General features: G+C 50.3%; 1 protein-coding gene across 3 annotated transcripts in view; it reads left to right on the top strand.

The window, feature by feature from the left end:
- The window catches only part of bcas3 (BCAS3 microtubule associated cell migration factor), a 258,241-nt gene that overhangs the window by 149,207 nt on the left and 94,665 nt on the right, over window positions 1-14,369 (top strand). The gene's annotated exons all lie outside the window — the stretch shown is intronic.

Below are 14,369 nucleotides of genomic sequence, written 5' to 3' on the forward strand. Positions count from 1 at the left end.
ATGTATTTTTAATTGATGTTGGGGCCCCCACCACCGGGCAGCCGCGGGGAGAAGGGAACGCGGCAGGGGCAGGGGCAGGCGCCTGGGCCAGGCAGGGGAGAGTGTGACAGTCGCTGCAGGAAGGCGCAGGTAGGGGCTGCGGGCTCGTAAAACTTTCACAAGGCACGGCCATGCTCAGGCTCTCGCTTGGGCTCGCTCACGCCTCCTCCACTTGTCTTTGGTTCCCTGTCCCTCCCCAGGGCTGCCACCTTCACGTCCCAGAAATAACACACACACACACACACACACACACACACACGTTCACACACACACACACGCTCACATGGACATGCACACAGAACAGCTCACATTGACACACACACAGAACACCACAAGACCACACATACACACACACACACACACACAGCTCATATACAGGTCAGCCTGGGCTTAAGAGCGGAGGTGGAAATGCTGCCTCTGTTTGAACCGGTTTTCCAATACACTATCAGCTCAGCAGAGTCATCCAGAAACTGTGGTTGTTGACATTTAAGGGGGGAAAAAAAGCTGAACTGTGAAGTATTTTTTTGGGAAACCATGGAAACCCCCAGTTACTCATGGGCCGGGCGGTGCAGCGCTGGGATGGGGGAGGCTCCTCCTTCGTGCGCCAGGACCTTTGATCACAAACCACTACGAGAACCCAGAGCGGCTCAGAGACTGGTGACTCACGGCCACAAATCTGCATCAGATATTGGTGGACCCATGAAAGAAAACACACACACACACACACACACACACACACAGAGAGAGACACACAGAGACTTGCAACATACACAGTCACACGCACACAGGCCTACGCACAAGCAATAAATGTCACAAGATGCAGTCTTTTATCACACAAACATCATTTCCTCCAGCTGTGAAGTCTTGTTAGCGACTCGGGTCCCTGTGTGTCGGCACGGCCGGCACTCGCGGGTGAGTGAGATCACAGCGGCTCTCCCTGGCTCCCCTGATGTCCACTCCACCCCCACCACCATTCCCATTCCCATTTCCATTCACTGTTGCAAGACGAGGCCCTTCACACGCAGAGCTGTCGGGCGCTAGCCGTAGCGTGCTAGCCGGGGCCGGGTCAGTGCCTGTGCCCCCCCTCCCTCCCTCCACCCAAAATGAGAACCATGCCCCGTTCAGTCAGGGACAGGAGCGGGGTCAGCAGCTGGTGGAGGATATGGCAATCATTTATAAAAATATGCTCTGCCAGGAGCCCACCTAAAACAAAAAAAAAAAAAAGAGAGAGAGAGAGAGAGAGAGAGAAAAGAAAAGGCCCCCGAACCCCCGGCAGCAGCTGGGAAGGGTTGGGAAGTAGCCCCAAGGCTGGCGAGTTCCCTTCCAGATGGGGAGGTGAGGCCGGGGCTAGCCAGGCAGCTCCACTCGAACTTCCGATTCCCATTAGGGGCGAGGAGAAGATTGCAATGGGAATGGGAAAGGGGAGGGGGTGGTGGGGGTGGCTTGGAGGAAGGAGGAAGAAAAGCAACAAGCATGACTTGCTCTGTTTTTCACCCTGCTTAATCAAATAAAGCAGGAAGCTTCCGAGACGGAAGAATGGTGTTTATTGATATTTATGCTGCACACTGGCTGTTGTTTATTTTAAAAATCCTCTACTTTTCTGTTAGGTATTGGTATTCGGTCATACTTGAGTCTCTGGCATACGGGGGCCAGGAACTGAAAGTGCAAGCTGTCCCGACAAACTCGCATTTGGTCCCTGTTTTTTTTTTTTTTTTTTTTTTGAAAAGCTGCTTTCTCTTTATTACGCACACTCTCCGCTTAAACGTTTGTGTTTAAAATTGAGCCCCTGGGAAATAGGCAACCCGTGACTCCACCGAAAGAAGCAAATGGCAAAGCCAGGTCAATTTATTGTAATAATGGCCACCGGATGAAATAGTCGTATGGAGCGGGCCTTAAATAAGAATTGATGACCCTCTTCCCCCATTCTCTCCACTGTCGATCAGATACGGCACTCATTTAAGAGTCCTAGTGTGGGTATTGCGTTACATTAGCTCAATTTGAGACTCTGAAATGCACAATTGCTTCCTAAAAAGGCTCTCCAGAATTTCCAAAGACAGCTCACTTGCTCTCTCTCTCTCTCTCTCTCTCTCTCTCTCTCTCTCCCCCTCCCTCCATTTGCCCCTCAATAAAAGCAGTGTACACATGGCACACGAAAACCATGGGAATAAATTCACAGCGGTGAGCATAATGCATATCTCGTGTGTTTCTCTGCCAGAAGCAGTGGGCTGGTGTGTGTGTGTGTGTGTGTGTGTGTGTGGAGGGGGGGGGGTGGGGGGGTTGCAGGCCGTGGAATCTGGCAGCACTTTTTGAGAGTGCATATGATATTCATTGAGTAGGACCACTAACATTTAGCGCTAGCAGCTTCTTGAGTGATGTATTAAGCTACATGTACTCAGAGGGGAAGTGATCAGCGAGTCGGAGCTTCAGTGCTCACTGAAGCAAAGGAAAAAAGGAAGAAAGAACTAGAGGGGAACAGAGGAGAAAAAAACACTTCAGAGGAAATTTTGGGCCAAAGCTGTTACTGCCAACTCCACCATGGCACTGTGCTGTGTTCAATCTTTTATATGAATATGACAATCTCCAATAAATTTTAATGTGGAAAGGATGTTGAAAATAAGGTCTTTGAGTCTTGTAACAAGCAACACACACATGCACTCACTCACATACACACAAACATGCTCATAAACACCTACCACAGTACAGGCTTAGCGTGTTGTTTAGTATAAATAATGATCCCTTGTTTGGGCTTTTTTCTGTGTGTGTGTGTGTGTGACACCCGCAGCCCACCCCGCAGTTTGGCCATAAAGCCCCTCTTCAGCGCCCTGACACTTCTCAAGACGCGCCGCACATCTTCCTCAATGCTCTTTTTGTCAGGAGACACATGGGAATGGACAGCACTGTGAAAGAATTTGAGTGTGTCATTGTCTGTATCTGTCTGTGTGTGTGTGTGTGTGTGTGTGTGTGTGTGTGTGTGTGTGTGTGTGTGTGTGTGTGTGTGTGTGTGTGTGTGTGTGTGTGTGTGTGTGTGTCTGACGCCTGCAGTCTCGCCCTGTGTTTGTCTTGTGCTGCTTGCTGTTTCCCCCCATGCGCTCTTTTTGCCATCGCTATGCTAATACTAGTGTGAAGTGTTGCTATACTACCTGAAGTTAGCGCCACCAAATGTGTCATTTTCCTAATTTCTCAATAACTAGACACACACACACACACACACACACACATTTCCACACCACCCTCCTCCTCCGCCCCCTGGCCTGTAGCACACAACCAGACCCTGAGGTCGCGACCCCTGGACCTGCCGGGGTCAACTCGGCAGGCGGCAGGGCAGACATTACAGGCCCATTACAGCAGGAAATTGAAAACACGGAGCGTGCTCAGACGCAGAGGGCCCGGCGCTGCGGCTGCATTTGTAGGGCCTAATTGTGGCGTAATTAAGACAGACCTGCAGGGTGGGGAGCGCTCGGAGGGTCCGGCTGCAGCGGGGGCAGGGAAAGGTCAGGTCAGCTCGGCCCGGGGAGACGTCCCCCACATCACACCCAAACGCGTGACTAAAATACACAGCCTGGCGGCAGCACGTATATTTGTAAAACAGACGGTTACCGCCCTCCGAGATCTTTCCGCACCACCATGTAGTGGAAAAAAAGCCCTCTTGCACTCCTTAAGTCACCATAAAGTATGGCCTGTTTTAGGTGACTATGTAATTGTGTGTTTGTGTAAGTGACCAAAGTCAGAAAGACCGAATAGGAAAGAGGGGAAAAAAATTGGAACTGTGTAAGTGTCATGCGTGCAAAAAAGCGAAAAAGGAAAACAACATTTTCTCCCCCCGTTTTGTTTTTACAAGTGTATAAATCTGGTAGGAGACGATAAAATGTTGACGTTGATTTTCGAGGACAGCTCCTCTATACCAAAGCATGTTCTATCAGAATAAACGCTAACCACAGACTTATACAAGCACATAAAGGAAGGAGGGGTGGGGGTGTAGTGTGGATCCCATTTCTAAAAGTTCTGCAATCTGGTTTGCAATTTTGCCATCACTTCATATTACATTAAACAGCTCCTGCTAACCAGCAGAGACTGGAGCCTCTTAGCGCTACAGGCCCGGCCACCCCCTGCTCCCAGCCAGGTGCCCCCGTCCACAACCTCGCTAGATTTGCATGCCTAAAAAGACAAGCCCTCACCTTTAATGAAAGAAAACAGCCGCCCCACACTTTCATTTTTACACATATTGAATTAGACTGAAACAGACCTGGGCTTTCTCACTTTTGTAGTGAGCTCACACTAAAGGCTTCTCACTTACGCATGCACACAAATCTCTTTCCACTTTAAAAAAAAAAAAAAACCTTCCTAGTGTTTGTGGCTATTAACGGAAATAAGCTTGGTTAGCTACTGTATGTTTATAGGCACTGGCACACACACACGCAAAATGGCTTGCTAATTGAAAACTAAGTAGCAATCACATGCTTTCTGATGCAATTGCAAGGGTCAGAAAAAGTTGTGCATTAATTGATCCTCCTCCATGTGTTAGAATATTTGGACTGAGAGAGATGGAGAGAGAGAGGGAGCACAGAAGACTGCTCTTTGGCTGCACATCTCTGAGAGGGCCTGTAAGCAGACACCTACTGGCAGCTGGGCATTTGGCAACAGAACAGGCCAGCATAGAGAGAAAGGACACTAACCCTATATTTCAACTGTCTCACCCTCTTTCTACACACACACACACACACATACACATACATACACACACACACACACACACACACACACACTCGCGGCTGCTGTGTCCTTTCCGTCGTGCTGGACTTTTGACTCCTGACTCCTTCCGAGACAGACAGTGCAGTGTTTACTGCTTTTCCGGAAACTTTCACAGGAAGTGAGCTCTATTTCTCTCCTCATCCAGAAAAAAAAAATATTTTTAAATCAACACTTGATGCCGTTTATTTGTGCTGGACAACAATTTGGTGGGATTTATGGTGCCACAATCTAAAGCAAGCGTCTCCATTTCTGAAAATAAAGCGGTCAGGATGCCTGCAGGAATGTAAACCGAAGGCGGCAGAAATTATACAAATACAGATAGTGACCCCAACACTGACTTCCAAATGTTTTCTCTGAAGTCCTCGGCAGGGCCCCTCGAGATTTGCCAGGAAAGCACTCCAACTTATCTCCTTCCTTTTGGCCCGCGAGCGTCGGAGAGTTTGTGCTCCTTGTGCTCATCTTGCCACACTTGCTGTGGTAAAGCTACAACAACCTATGTGCCAAAACAAGAAAAGGAAGAACACACAAACACACACACACACACACACACACACACACACACACACACACACACACACACACAGAGTCAGTCACACACGTACACATACTGTACATATCAAGAAAAAGAATTGTATACACATCCCCTGATTTACAGATTGTTTTATTACCCGTATTTTCAACCAACACATCTCGGTGGAAACACATAAATATGGCTTGTGTACCTCTGGAAGCGCTGTGTTGATATTGTCAGCACCGTCTCCACGATGTGATGGGAAGCGAGGCAGCTGCAGAGGAGGGCAGAAATCCCAGTCACTCGGACCCCTCTGCCTGTAATTATTGATGGAGGGAACTGTTAATGCCTTGCATGTGGTTGCGCCCCCCTCTCTCCTCTCCCTCCTCTCTCCTCTCCCTCTCCACTCTTCCGAACAGATCATCACTCCTAAAAACAAGCCCCGCTTTATCATCGCTGCCAACACTTTCCTAATGAAGGCCTGTGCCAAATTAACCAAAAGCCACCGAAGGATCACAAATTACAGCCTGCATCTCCCCTCAGCTTAATGCCAGTTGACCCAGGGCCTTTTTTCTTCTGCTTCTATACAGCTAAAATTAGTTGTTGGCACAAAGGGACACTGTCATTATATGTATTTTTTCAATTTTCACGACGGACACATATCTTATTTTCAGTGTAGATCGTTCGTGTTGAGTAAAGGTTTGCACTCCTTGTTTGTTTAGACAGAGAGACATTAGAAGTTTGGTGCGGTTTTTTTTTTTGCAGCGGAGAGGACGCTGTTTTTTTGCCCTCATGATGTTACTGGCTCCTTTCGGAACAGCGCTTAAGGTTACGACTCCCTTGAATCGTTACAAGTTCCTCTTTGTGCAGTAAAGAGCCAAGACAGAAATACACAATTTTGACTCTTCTTTGAATGAAAATTCCCTTTTTCCCCAGCCACATGTTGGACAGCACATTTGCACATGTCCGCATTCACACACCACCCCACTGCATTTAATTGATTTTATATCCACTGGCTAAAGAAAAAGCAGAGTGTAAACATCTGTGAAATGTGTGAATTGAGAACGTTTGTGGAGGTAAAGTAGGATGAGCAGTGCTGGCGTCTGCAGGCGTCAGGCTAAATCCAGTTGTTTTGGCTTAGGATGCCGTTGAATTGGAGGGAATCCTCTCCCACACTAGCACACACATACAGTAGAGTACACACACACACACACTCACTCACTCACTCACTCACTCACTCACTCCTGCCTGGGGGCAGCCTATAGACAGATCAGAGGCAAGGCCATGTCAGGGCTCAGTGCAGACTAGCAGCTTACACCATGAACTTCTACCACTTCTTCTATTGGACGCCTTTCAGTTCAAACTGCTTGTTCTGTGCCCTTAATGGGAGCATTTGGACTTTGCTGTTCCCCTTGAGTGGAAAGTGAAGGCAACCAGTGTGCAGTACAAATGAAATAGCTCTGCGGCTTAAGTTGCAGCGGATTGTTATCGGAATTAAAGTAATTGTGGTTAGTGATAAACCACAGCGGAGGGAATTGATAATGTTGGATACCGAATACTATCACAAATATATCAGCAGAAGGTTCCCACATTATGCTGCTCATGCAGCCCTGCTATTACTGAGGGGACATAAATTAAGGCCAATCGAGCTAAGTCGTTTAGATGGAGGAAATGTGGACAATGCAATCCTGGGGCTTAATTCCATCCCCGGCTAGCATAACACCCACAGCTAAACATAAGCACACACTCGCACATACAGTTTGCTCAGACGTCATCAGATCGTGTTCATGGTGTGTTTTGTGTACACCAAAGCCCTAGTGCATTGTAAAAGATATGTTAAATTCCTAACACTGCACTCAACCCAAGGCTCCGACGAGTGTAAATATTTGGAAGGGCTACGTTACAGTAAGAATGGGCCCTTGAACTCGCCCTCTCTCTCTTTCTCTCTCTCCCATCTCTTTTCCACCTCTCTCCTTTTCTCTCCCACTCTCACTCAGTCTCTCTCTCTCTCTCTCTCTCTCTCTCTCTCTCTCTCTCTGTCTCTGTCTCTGTTTCTGTGAGTCCTACACTGGATTGTGAAAGAGACATGGCCTGCCGACACACAGTAGAGTTGGTCGCAGCGTTAGCTGCCAGCAGCGTGACTCACAAGGCCCAGACATCCCAGCGCCACCTTTTCTGCAAGTTTGTGTCTGAGAAATCCAGAGCATTTGCACATGGGGAAAGCAACAAAATCTTCCTTGGACAAAGGAAAACACACAAGCATGCACACACATACACACTTTCACTCTCTCTCTATCTCTCTCTCTCTCTCTCTGACATGCCTGTAATTACTCTGTGTGCTGGCCTTTGCAGGACTGAGTTCTTGAGTGTGTGTGTGTGTGTGTGTGTGTGTAAGAGCGGAGTGCGGCGCTGCAGGGCTCGGCTGAACTTCCTGTGGAGGTGTAAAGGATAAAGGGCCGGTGGGAACGGGGCCGAGCGGAGTGGAGCGGCGCGGCGCGCAGAGATGAGTGTCTGAGCCCGGCTTATCTGCCGCCATCCCTACCGGCTATGATCTTCCAGGGGTTTACAGCGCAGCACAAGCATCTCTTTTAAGAGAGACACTTTGTACTCACCGAGCGCGCGGCAAAAGCTCCTTTTTATTCACCCCCTCACACACACACACACACACACACACACACCCTCAAACACACACACACACCCTCAAACACACACACACACACACACACACACACACACACACACACACACACACACACACACACACACACACACACACACATCCCTCCCCCCGCATCTTTGTCTCGCTCAAAGTCCCACAGACGCACGTGTTATTTTTCATAACTCACAGGGGTCAGCATGGGCCAGAGAAGATGACGGACGGCAGGCGGGCAGGAGGAGGGGGGCACGGAGAATGCTACTGCATGCGTCCACAGGCTCCAAGGGTTAGTGTGCAGAGCGGTTTCTGACACAAGACTCAAGGCACAAATACGCAGCCCGGAAACTTGTGTTTGTTGTTGTGTTGTTGGGTTGTGTGTGTAGGAGGTGTGCGTGCATCGTAATGTCATTACTCTTCTCCCAGTCCATGGAGGAGTGATGACTCGATCCCCCGTCACTGACCACCAGGGACCCAACAGTGTGCTGGGAAGCAGAACAGACTTCACCCTTTCTCTCCAGTGACCCCTCCCCAGCCACCCCTACCCCCCACCTTCCCCTTAGTCATTATTTTAATAAAAAGCAATTACGACCATTATCGGCACAATTCGTTTTTGTGAGAACATCACCCCTCACACTGGTGGGCTTTTTTTCCCTCTCTCTCTCTCAAGTCACCCCTAGCCCATGGGAAAAAAAGCTAGCAGAACAAGTTAAATGTCAGGGCAATGGTGTGGGCAGAGAGCGGGTCAAATGAAAACACACACACACACACACAACCTCACACACACACTCACACACAGTACACATACATTATAGACTTCACGGTAATCTAGTGTCCTTATGAGGGCGTTGGTGGGGGTTGGGCAGGAGGAAGGGTCGTTCCACCCCCCCCCCTGGAATTTCATTAAAGCATTAAGAAGAGAGGCTTCCATTTATCTCAGATGTCAGGGCCAGTGCAAAGTGTGTTTTTAAAAAGTGTCTCTGTATGGTTTGCTCCCCATTCTTGGCGTGCCTGCGAGTCCCGAGGGGCCATTGTTGTGGGCCGAGCGCGTAGTTTTTGAGGGGCCGCCTTTGTGCCAAGTGACAAAAAGACGGCAGCGGGGCGGGCGAGCGAGCGGGAGGGCGGTCAGGGTGGACGGCCGAACTAACTGGGCCGGCTTTGTTCCTGTGCGCCGCTGCAAAATATGATTTCAGATTAGGGACCTCGGGGCGATGGCCCTTCAATGGCCAGTTGAGATGTCTCTGCCAGCATGCTAATCAGCGACTCAGGCCCTGGGACTGGAGTGGCCCCGGATAAAGCCGCAGTGTTCGACTGAGTGCCGCCACCGTCTTGTAGGCGCAAGGAAGGAATTCAGGGATCTGTCATCTGCCAGACATTAAGCAACCCCCAGCCCCCCCCATCCCTCCTCTCCTCCCCTCCCCTCTCCTCAGCCATACCCTCCAACCAGCCATCTGTGTTTGAGTGACCTCTCTCTCTGTCCTGCTCACATGCACTCTCCTTAACAGTCACAGCCTCTTTAACCAACACTGTTAGATCCTTATGCCAATGATGGCATTTGGACATACAGTATGTGTATAGTGCGTGCAGTGTAGACCGGTAATTGTTTTTATAGTGATTAAGAAGGTATTGCTGTTGGGTAGGTATTGTTTACTATAGATGAAAGCAATGCAGTAGATACATTATAGGATGTAAATATGTAAATGCTCTTTTCTGGTGACTCTTCGGATGGTTTTAGTATTAGTGTGTTTGTGCAGGTTAAGAGACAGTGACAGTGACAATGACATGGCAGTAGTGTTAGGACATAATCATGACTTGCTCCTCTTACTAAACATCAAATGTTAATTTGCACAGCGTCGGGAATGCCGCGGTTCAGCCACTGACTTCACCGCATTCCTGTGTTGCCCGCGCTCTCCGAACGAGGTGGCTTGTCTGTCTTGTCTTGACCTGCACTGCCCTGCCCTGCGCGGCCAGAGATATTGTGGCGGCCAGAACAGGACAAGCCATTAAGTTTTCAGCAGCCACGGCTCGCTCCAGCCGCTCAGACGCCCCCAGGCCAGCCCAGCGCTCACTGTCAGCTCACCGGGAGAAGGGCTGAGAGCCAGCACACACTCGCTCCCATCTCTTACACACACTCATGCTCTCTTAATTCTCTCTGTCATGCACACACACACACACACACACACACACACACCCTGGCATAAAATGGCTGATCTCTATACTAGAGAGCCGCCCCAGGCATCCCTTGCCTGCCGCAGGCACACTTCTAGCCTCTGTAGCTTTTATGCACACACTTACACACACACAGTCTCTCTCCCTCCCTCCCTCTCTCTCCCTCTCCCTCTCTCTCTCTCTAGCACTTTACCTTCCATTGCCCCATCTCTCTCTCCCCCCTGATCTCTGAGTGTCTGTGCTCTGGGCGCTCTCTCTGGGAGTGTGCTGCTGTTCATTATGGAGGAGGGAAGGTGTTTATAGCCGGTCTGAGTTTCAGCCTGACTTTTACTCCTAAGTGTCAGCGTAGCAGGTTTTTTTTTTTTTTTTTTTGGGGTTTAAGCGTCCGTCCGGGGTGGTGTCTTCTGCCACGTCTCCTCCGCTGGCGGTGTTAGGACGGCGCGGCCTCGGAGCGAGTCATGTCAGACCCTCCGCCATGCTCCTTTGCACCCAACCTCCCATGTCGCCTCTTTCACAGCATTAACTGGAGGGTGTGTATGAGGGCTCTCGCCCCACATAAGGGGAGAGAGCAGAGTGCGGTCAAAGCGAGGGGATTTGTTCAAATTAGGCCTTGGAAGATCATGTAACACAAGTGGAAACAAATGTGTGTGTGTGTGTGTGTGTGTGCCTTTTTATTTGTCTCCATAGTGTTTTTCTCCCTCTTTCTCGCTCTCTTTCATTCTCTCTATCCCTTGTTCCCTCTCTCTCTTTCTGCTGTATTATATCTCTCTTTCTTCCTCTCTCTCTCTCTCTCAGACAGCGTGAGAGAATGGTCTTGGACTCCTGGTTCTGTGGGCTGCTGGGACACTGAGAGTGGGAGGCCTAGTAATGCCAGCCGTCCCATTCAGACAGCTGAGAGAGAGAGAGTTAGGGGGAACGAGAGAGAGAGTGTGAGGGAGAGAGAGAGGCCACTCTACGTGAAGGATGCAAATGAATGACCATCAATGAAACGCTCTCCTGTTGCCCCGTGCCACAGCCCCCGGAACAGGCTCGCTTTTCTCACGCTCCCCCCCCTACCCACCCACCTTCACCCTCTCCGGGCGGCGCACAGAGACGGGCCTTTGTGGCGGCCCGGCGAGCACGTGCTCCTGGCTCTCCTCGGCCGGACAAAATGCGGCCCTTTGTGTCCCTGAAGGTCAGCGTTGTTGTTTGCGTTGTGTTCTGGGTGCACTCGCTGCCCGACTCAGCGCTGCCCGTCATTTCTTCGCCCGCTTAGCCGTTCTCACGCTCACTCGCTTTTTTGTTTGTTTGATTTTTATTGGTTTCGTATTTGTTTCCTTATTTGTCCCGTCTTTCGTCTATCATCTCAGCCAATCACATCTAAGAAATGTTTTCCTAGAGGACAACTGAAGCTCTCTCTCTCTCTCTCTCTCTCTCTCTCTTTCTCTCTCCCCCTCTCTCTCTCTCTACTGTACTACTCCTGTGGAGAGCTTCCTGGTTGGAGTCTTGCTGATTTCAGCACCTCTCTCTCCCTCTCTCTCTCTCTCTCAGTCGTTTGAGGACTCTGGTGACAGAGACAGTGGCTGAGCGATGGGAAGCAGCTTGCTAGTACTTGTCCCCGCATGGGGTGGTGGTCGGGACAAGCACACACTCATTCACACACACACACACACACACACACACACACACACACACACACACACACACACACACAGCAGTCTTCCCCTGGGCCCATAGGAGCCATGTTTGGTTAAGCCGTTCACCCCTGCTGTGCTCCGTGTGACACGGGCCTAGATGGAACACATTAAGGGCCAGGAGTCGTGGGAGGTCCGCCTTCATACGCTCTGTCATGAGCATGGCGGAAAAGGGGGTCAGTGGGAAGGGGGCTCTGTTTTCAAACCAACCACTCCTCTTTTTTCTCTCTTCCTTATCCTCCTCCTCTTCCTCCTCCTCTTCCTCCTCCTTCTCTTCCTGCTCTCTCTCTTCCCCATCTCTTTACCATCTCGCGGTGTTGCTAGCATCCCACTGTTTTTCATCAGGCGCTATTTGCTTGTGTCGGTGCCTGTGTGCAGCCGCTGGCGGTGGAGAGCGTTTATTTATAGGTATGTGAAAGCTGCCGGCCGGCTGTGACTTTGGTGATGTATCATGGCGTGCCTCTCAGAAAATGAAAACCACCACTTTGGGAACAGATACAGCTATTTTTACCACTTAAAGCCAGCTCACAGTTATGAAGTGTAAAAGCAGTGTCTCTTTCACCCCTTGCGTGTCCTTGTTGCAGTCCAGGCATGCTGTGTTTGTGTGTGTGTGTGTGTTGAGGCTGAAATAGAAGGGAGGTGTCTTGTGAAAACAGACAAATACACACCCACACACACACACAAAAGCACACACAATACCTAAGACAAGGGGGCAAGATTCAGAAAGGAGTGTTAGTTTAGGGGTTGGAGGTGGGTTGACCTGGAGGCTTAAGCGCATTGCCTGGGAACAGCCAGTGTGTGTTCTCCCCCTTCTGTAGCCACGGCTGGAGAGTGGCGGCCATCATGTCCCAGCTTGACTCCGGCACAATGAGCAGACCCTCAGCTAATAGGGTCGCAGGACAACAAACAAGCAGTCACAACTCGTCAGCCTCCAAGCCCTCGGCCTCGTCCAGCCTCGTCCAAACACCATCGCTCCCCACGTCACTCTCCTGTCACTCATTACGCCAGTAAGGAGCCCTGACACTCACATGTGTGTGCTGTTAACACCGGGTCAACAGTGTGTGGATGTGTGTGTGTGTGTGTGGATTTGTGTGTGTGTTGCAGAGCCTTCTGAATCTGTGTGCCCGTATGGCCAGGGATAAGATGGCATAAAAATGGGAACCAGACGTGGTGGGCCCAGCATCATCCTCTGCACCATGGCGCTGGTAGAGGAAGCACCAAAGGTGTGGAGGTCAACGCCATGTCTTGCTTTCCCCCTCCAGGCAAAAGGAATGCAGAGACCCAGAGAAGAGAGAGAAGGAGGAATAGAAGAAGAAGAGAAAAAGGGAAGAAAAGAGGTGAAAGTGAGGGAAGAAAAAAAAACAATCCTCCAAGTGGAAGCAATGAGATGGAAAGCAGGACAAAAGAACAGCAGAAAGACTTCCTCCTCCTCCTCCTCCTCCTCCTCCTCCTCCACCTCCTCCTCCTCCTGTGTGTCAGTGGCCCTGGCACGGACGACCCGGCTTTGGAGGGCAGGTCGCGCTGCACTTTTGAACTTTCCCTCTCTCTCCCCGGAAACCCCCCCCCTCGATCCTGCAGGAGAAAATCCATAGTGCTGTATGTGCGCGTCCCCCTGAAGAGACTCCTGTGCACTCGCTCGCTCGGGAGACTCAATTAGCTCACAGATTGACAGAATCTTTAGCTCACTCACCCTGATAGACAAACTGCAGAAAAATGCATTTCACCCGTTTATACCCCCTCTCTCTCTCTCTCTCTCTCTCTCTCTCTCTCTCTCTCTCTCTCTCTCACTTCGTCTCTCTGTCTTTTCCGGTACTGGTGGTGTCAGTTGTGTGTGTGTGGATGGTGCTTATGTGTGTGTGTATGTGGGAGGGGGGTAGCGGGTGTTTTTGCACAAGTATTAGATCCATGATATCAGAGTGCTGTATTGAATATTTTATCGACTGTCTGCTTGGCCCGTGCTGACCCGGCTGACATGCTAACTTGCCATGCTCGCTGGAGACGCCACGTCACATCGGATCAGGCAGCCAGGCATGATGCTCCCCGCACATTTCCTGTGAATAAACTTCATCACAGTGGGGGGAACGAGGGTCAGGGCTCAGCCAACACACACACACACACACACACACACACACTCAAACATACTGAAACACACATACAAACACACTCTCTCTATCCCTCACGCACACACATATACACACACACACCCTCCCCTGACAGTTCTCACTCCCCCCCTATGGAGAGGCTTGGGAAGCCTATGAAAGAGCTCAGTGAGTTGAAGCCCCCTTAAACCTCCTTTTATCACATGGAGTTCCTCACAGCAAAACAACACAGACACACACACACACACACACAAAAAGAGAAAGCCGCTCAACAGCCAGGGTCCTGCCAGGGTCACTTATTGCTCTCTGGTCTCTTTTGACAGCCTTGTGTTTGCGCCACAGCCTTTTGGGTGGTGCCACTGACACAGGAAGGGCCCTCTTTTCAGGCTGGCAACGGAGGCGTAATCAGCCCATAAGCCCCCCGGGGGCCGCGCTGGCGTTTCCTCTCTGAGGGCTTAATCACAGTCCTCCGAGAA

The sequence above is a fragment of the Alosa alosa genome, chromosome 15 (assembly GCF_017589495.1).
Source record: "Alosa alosa isolate M-15738 ecotype Scorff River chromosome 15, AALO_Geno_1.1, whole genome shotgun sequence".
Classification (NCBI taxonomy): domain Eukaryota; kingdom Metazoa; phylum Chordata; class Actinopteri; order Clupeiformes; family Clupeidae; genus Alosa; species Alosa alosa.